The following is a 6,625-nucleotide window of genomic DNA, read 5'->3' as shown; positions in this document are numbered from 1 at the left end:
GCACACTTCAGCAATTTCTCCGTCCGAGATTGAGTCGATTCTCTTTCCCGGGCGTGTGACAGACCGCCATTTTTCCCCCTCGTTAGGAAATTTTACGCAGTGTAAAAAGAGATAGATTTACCACGTGCCAAGGAATCCATTACGTTTCATTTAAAATGTCATTTTGTGACTTTGGCCTTGGCAGAGGTATCTGCGCTCCACACACTGACCTTGTAGTTTTAGGGGAATAACGAGCTCAGTCATTGAGTTTATTCACGGAATACATTTTTTTATGTGTCAACCAATCAGCTTTCGGCTATTAGTTTGGCACCAGGGTTGCTGCCTCGTAATGACTTGTAGCTGCACACCTGCATTGGAATCAGCTGGCTTGGTCACTCAGGCAAGACTGCGTGCAAAACATCAGTCAATTCTAAAGAAAGAACAGAAAATAATAGGCTCTTTGATTTTTGATGAGTTATTATGGCAGCAGTAGGTCTTATTACTGCATGACCAATAAAGGATTGTAATGAGGGGATACAATCAAACTGGGATGGCAAGGCACCCACTGTGAAAAAATGATGCATATTTCCCTCTCAGTACCTCCAAAGCAGGGGTGTCATAACTTTTTCCACTGAGGGCCGCACGCTGAAAAACCAATAGAATATTTATTGTTACCATTAGGGCCCCCCTAAAGGAAGTTTGCTCAGCCAGTCTACATGTGCTTTGTGGACTTGGAGAAGGTATTCGATCGTGTCCCTCGGGAAGTCCTGTGGGGAGTGCTCAGGGAGTATGGGGTATCGGACTGTCTGATTGTGGTGGTCCACTCCCTGTACGATCAGTGTCAGAGCTTGGTCCGCATTGCCGGCAGTAAGTCGGACACGTTTCCAGTGAGGGTTGGACTCCGCCAACCTGGCTGTCCTTTGTCACCGATTCTGTTCATAATTTTTATGGACAGAATTTCTAGGCGCAGTCAGGGCGTTGAGGGGATCCGGTTTGGTGGCTGCTGGACAAGGTCTCTGGTTTTTGCAGATGATGTGGTCCTGTTGGCTTCATCTGGCTGGGATTTTCAGCTCTCCCTGGATCGGTTCGCAGCCGAGTGTCAAGCGACTGGGATGAGAATCAGCACCTCCAAGTCCAAGTCCATGGTTCTCTCCCGGAAATGGGTGGAGTGCCATCTTTGGGTTGGGGAGGAGACCCTGCCCCAAATGGAGAAGTTCAAGTACCTAGGAGTCTTGTTCATGAATGAGGGAAGAGTGGATCATGAGATCGACAGGCGGATCGGTGCGGCGTCTTCAGTAATGCGGACGCTGTATCGATCCGTTGTGGTGAAGAAGGAGCTGAGCCGGAAGGTAAAGCTCTCAATTTACCGGTCGATCAACGTTCCCATCCTCACCTATGGTCATGAGCTTTGGGTTATGACCGAAAGGACAAGATCATGGGTACAAGTGACCAAAATTAGTTTTCCTCTGTCGGATGGCGGGATAGGGTGAGAAGCTCTGTCATTCAAGAGGAGCTCAAAGTAAAGCCGCTGCTCTTCCACATCGAGAGGAGCCAGATGTACTGGTTCGGGTATCTGGTCAGGATGCACCCGAACGCCTCCCGAGGGAGGTGTTTAGGGAACGTCCGACCGGTAGAAGGCCACAGGGAAGACCCAGAACACGTTGGGAAGACTATGTCTCCCGTCTGGCCTGGAAACGCCTCAGGTTCCCCCGGGAAGAGATAAATGTACTTGTAAAGCGCTTTTTCTACCTTCAAGGTACACAAAGAGCTGGAGGAAGTGGCTGGGGAGAGGAAACTCTGAGTTTCCCTGCTTAGGCTGCTGCCCCCGTGACCCGACCTTGAATAAGCGGAAGAAGATGGATGGATGGATTGCATTAGGGCTCCCCTCAATTGTGGTAAATGTTAGAGGTCCCAAAGTGGTATGTTTTAGTACTTTCATGGCAAGTTTACTTACAGATATATGAACTTTACACTACTTTATATTAGAAATCGCAAAAGTGGTGGACGAATGTCCCATAACAAGAAGATAGAATAAAAGAAGGTATGGACAACAAAAGCGGACGCGCCCAAATTTTCAGGACTATTGCTGATCCCAAATACAGATCAGCAGGCATAAGAAGGTAAGAAAAGTTGCTTTTGCATAATTTTGCCAAACAAAAGGCCAAATAATATGTAGACATGTCGGATATTATCGGCCGATAAATGCTTTAAAATGTACTATTGGAAATTATCGGTATTGGTTTCAAAAAGTAAAATTAATGACTTTTTAAAACGCCGTTGTACGGAGCGGTACATATCCGGTAAAACACGAACATAGGGAGAAGTACAGAGCAGTTGCGTCTTTCAGTCAGCAGCTTCTCCCCTCTGCCACAAACAACATATGAGTTGACGACTGCAGCATGAGAGGTTTACTGGCCACGCTTGATGACCTCATCAAACCACCGCCAGTGCAGCATAACAACAACTAGAGTGTTGTTGCAGGTGCTGTAGCCGTGGCTAACAAGCTCGCTCGCTCGCTCGGTGACTGACTGACAGCATGTCTAAGGTTTGGGATTATTTTAAAGTGTGTCAGACGGATAAAAATCTAGCAATTTGCAATGACTGCAAAAAGTTGGTTATGTGAGGAGGAACCAAGATGTCTTCTTTTGATACGAACAATTTGATCTCCCACCTCTTCAAGAATCATAAGGAGATACACGATGAATACAAGCAGAATATGGATGAAAAGCAAACACCAAAAGCAGTTTACAGTGAACAGAGGTGCTCTGTCCTAACGCAGTATTTCAGAAGCTCTGGCTGACTGCGAGGCCACTTCAAGCACTCACCACTAGCTTGCAGCACATTTGTGTCACTCATACGAAATATGCATTAGAGCAGGGCAGATTGAGCTCAGTTTATAATTTCCTGTTATACAGTATGCCAGGCAGTCTACTAAAGGAGGACTATGTTAATGCTTACTTTATTACTTTGGTGTACTCTGGACTGAAGTTGCGTGGCTTCATTGTTTTTGTAGTTGTTGTTTTGAGGCATGTTTAAAAAAAAAAAAATAATAATAATGCACGTTGTGAAAGTCAAAGTATAGTATTTACCGTAGTTGTAGTGGGTATCAGGATTATCTCAGGGAGAACATGTCCCAAATCCCAAGCTGCTGTTTTGAGCAATGTTAAAAAAAATAATGCACTTTTTGACTTCAATAATAAACATGGCAGTGCCATGTTGGCACTTTTTCCATAATTTGAGTTGAAGTTAATCTCTAATTTTGGAAAACCTTGTTACATTGTTTAATGTATCCAGCGGGGCATCACAACAAAATTAGGCATAATAATGTGTTATTTCCACAACTGTATATATCAGTATCGGATGATATCGGAATCGGTAATTAAGAGTTGGAGAATATTGGAATATCGGATATCGGCAAATAAGCCATTATCGGACATCTCTAATAACATGTCTTACCTTGTACACACACCATAATAATACTTGTATGTTGAAGCACAGTACACCCCATCAAGCTGTGTGGCTTCATAATTTACCGAAGTCGTACTAAAATATTTTGGTAAATTTTTGAGCGCCGTGTGTAATGTTCTATATTTTCAATGAAACATATCAGAATCAGAAGAGTTTTGATTGCCATTGTTTGGGATCGGGTTCACAAACAAGGAATTGTTCTTGGCGCAGTCGTGCAACATAAAAGACATACAACACAGAATAGAATAACATGAGCTGTAACTGAGCTATCAGATCTTGGTATTGTTCATGTGCCTGATGGCCGAGGGAAAAAACTGTTCAGGTGGCGGGAGGTGTGGGTCTGGATGGATCGTGGTCTCCTGCGTGAGGAGAGAGGGAGATATTAGTTTGTGACCAGGGTGAGAAGAGTCAGCTGGGATCCGACCCACACGCCTCCTGGTCCTAGAGACGAACAGGTCTTGGCGGGGTGTGAGTTTGCAGCCTATAACCTTCTCAGCAGCACGTACCATGTGCTGCAGTCGATGCTTGTCCCAGACTGTGGCGCTGGGGAACCACACGGTTCTGGAGGAGATGAGGATGGACTCGATGATGGCTGAGTAGAACTCCACCAGCATCTCGATCGGCGGCACCTTCAGTTTCTGCAGTTGCCGCAGGAAGTACATCCTCTGCTGGTTGACAGAACAAAAACATACAACATTTTGGTGTTGTTTACTTAGTCATATTGCAGTCTACAAATATCTCTTATGTGTTACTGCCATCTACTAATCACATTAATAATTTCTCCATGTACCAAATAAAACACCTTTGAGGTCGGTAAGCACAACCAAAATGATTCCGTACATTAGGCGCATCGGGTTGTAAGGCGCACTGTCGAGTTTTGAGAAAATGAAAGGATTTTAAGTGAGCCTTATAGTCCGGAAAATACCTTACTTTATTGATGAAGAATAACTCTTTGAGGGGTCAGTTGAGGACTTGAATGACACTGTAGATAGAAACCCCAATCAATGTTCCTCGAGGCTGTGACAAAAGAGGAAGTAATCAATATTGTAAATACATTTTAATCAACTGAATTTAACGGAATCAATATGGAAATGGAAATAATGTTAATTGAAGAGATTTCGTAACCTTTAACATATCAGCAACCTATCACTTCAAACTGGCAAATTCCCAAACAAAATGAAAATAGCAAATATTGTACCAATTTATAAGACTAGAGAAAAAAAAACACTTTAAGAACTACAAACCTGTTCCTCTACTTACACAATTTTCTAAAATTATTGAAAAACTGGTATACTAAAGATCGGACAAATTCGTAAATAAAAATGTAACAATCAGAGGATTGGTCTTGAAATGGGTAAGAAGCTATTGAACCAACAGGAAGCAACCTGAGAATTCTACAGAGTTGAATATATCTTGTGGCGTACCTCAAGGGTCAATACTGAGACCAAAACTGTTCAATCTTCATATAATTTACATTTGTAAAGTTACAAATCAGACGACACGACTGTGTTTTTGTTCAGGAGAGAACACGCAGAAGATAGTACAAATATTATCAGAAGAAATGAACAAATTAAAAAGATGGTTTGACAAAAACAGACTATTTTTGATGCTCAGTAAAACTAAAAAAAAAAGTATTTGGTAGCAGTAGAAGAGAAAGTCAAACACAAATACAACTAAATGGAGTAGATATTGAACGAATAAAATAAAACACATTTTTGGGTGTAACAATAGATAATAAAATGAACTGGAAATCTCATGTAAAAAATATACAACATAAAGTAGCATGAATACAATCAATAATGAATAAAGCAAAACATTTATTAGACCAAAAATCACCTCATATTCTATACTGCTCGCTAGTGTTACCATATCAGAGTTATAGTGTAGAAATATGGTGAAATAACAACAACCGTGCGCTACGGTGTTACAAAAAAGATCAGTTAGAATAATACATAATGTTGGATCTAAAGAACATACAAACCCTTTATTAATTAAATCACAAATATTGAAATTCAACAATTTGGTGCATTTGCAAACAGCTAGAATGATGTACAAAGCAAACTATTGTTATGATCCCTTGCCCGGATCATGTTGTATTTTAGTCAGACTGCCTTAGTTCTGTTTTGAGCACCCCTGGATTTGTGTTTTAGTTGCCATGGGTGCAGATTAGTTTCACCTGCCTCTGATTAGTGTTCGGGACACTCATCTGCTGCCGGGCACTAATCGGAGAGCTACTTATTCGTGTTTTTCGCCACACTCAGTCTGGCTGTCTTGTTTGCTCAATGCAACAGTTACGTCATTGACCTTTAATGATAAGTGTGCTAAGTTTTACCTTCGCTCCCCGTGCGATCGGCACGCCTCTCTTTTGTTTGTTTCCAGACTGATTTATGGCAAATAATTAATTTCCTTACCTTCGCCCTGCATCCAGAGTTCGATCTGCATCCTGGGAGAACGATCCGTGCCAAAACATGCAACCACAACGTGATACTATCACCTGCTGCCCAAGAATGTACAGCAATTGTTCTCAACAAAAGAGGAGAAATATAACCTTAGAGGAAAATCTAATTTAAAACATTTGTACGCTCGTACAAAACTTAAAACCTTTAGCATATCCTATGTGGGATTAAATAATGGAATGGATTAAGCAAAGAAATCAAACAAAGGACCAATATGATTTAATTTAAGAGACTGTTAACACTAAAAGTGTTCACAAAGTACAAGGAGCAAGAATTATGATGTATTGAAACGTAAAAAAAAAAGAGATATTGTCATTTATCTCCTATGTGAACCCTTAATTACTTAACTATATAATTATGAGAACTTTATTGTGTATATGTCTCATGCCAATGTGTCAAAGGCAAGGCCCAGCCCACAAGTTAATTATCTATGGCCTCTGGGATGATATTTTATTAGTATTATAACCGGCCCGCAGGCCACAGCCTCCTGCTGCTGTGTTGGTGCTAGGAATTTTCAAAATGGGGTCCCAGGGACCCCAAAAATTGGGTCTCACGGTACATTTTTGGGGTCCCACCTTTTTGTAAGCGTTTTGAAAACAAATTGTAAATGTATGCATTTTCCTGTTATATCTCACATTCTATATTGTGTTTTGAAAAAAGGTTGTCATAAACATTACTTAATTCATAAGAAAAGAAATACAAACGAAAACTCATTTATATGC

Source organism: Nerophis ophidion, linkage group LG21 (assembly GCF_033978795.1).
Source record: "Nerophis ophidion isolate RoL-2023_Sa linkage group LG21, RoL_Noph_v1.0, whole genome shotgun sequence".
In the NCBI taxonomy this organism is placed as follows: Eukaryota; Metazoa; Chordata; class Actinopteri; order Syngnathiformes; family Syngnathidae; genus Nerophis; species Nerophis ophidion.
The sequence above is the reverse complement of the archived record's forward strand: the minus strand, read 5'-3'. Positions refer to the sequence as shown.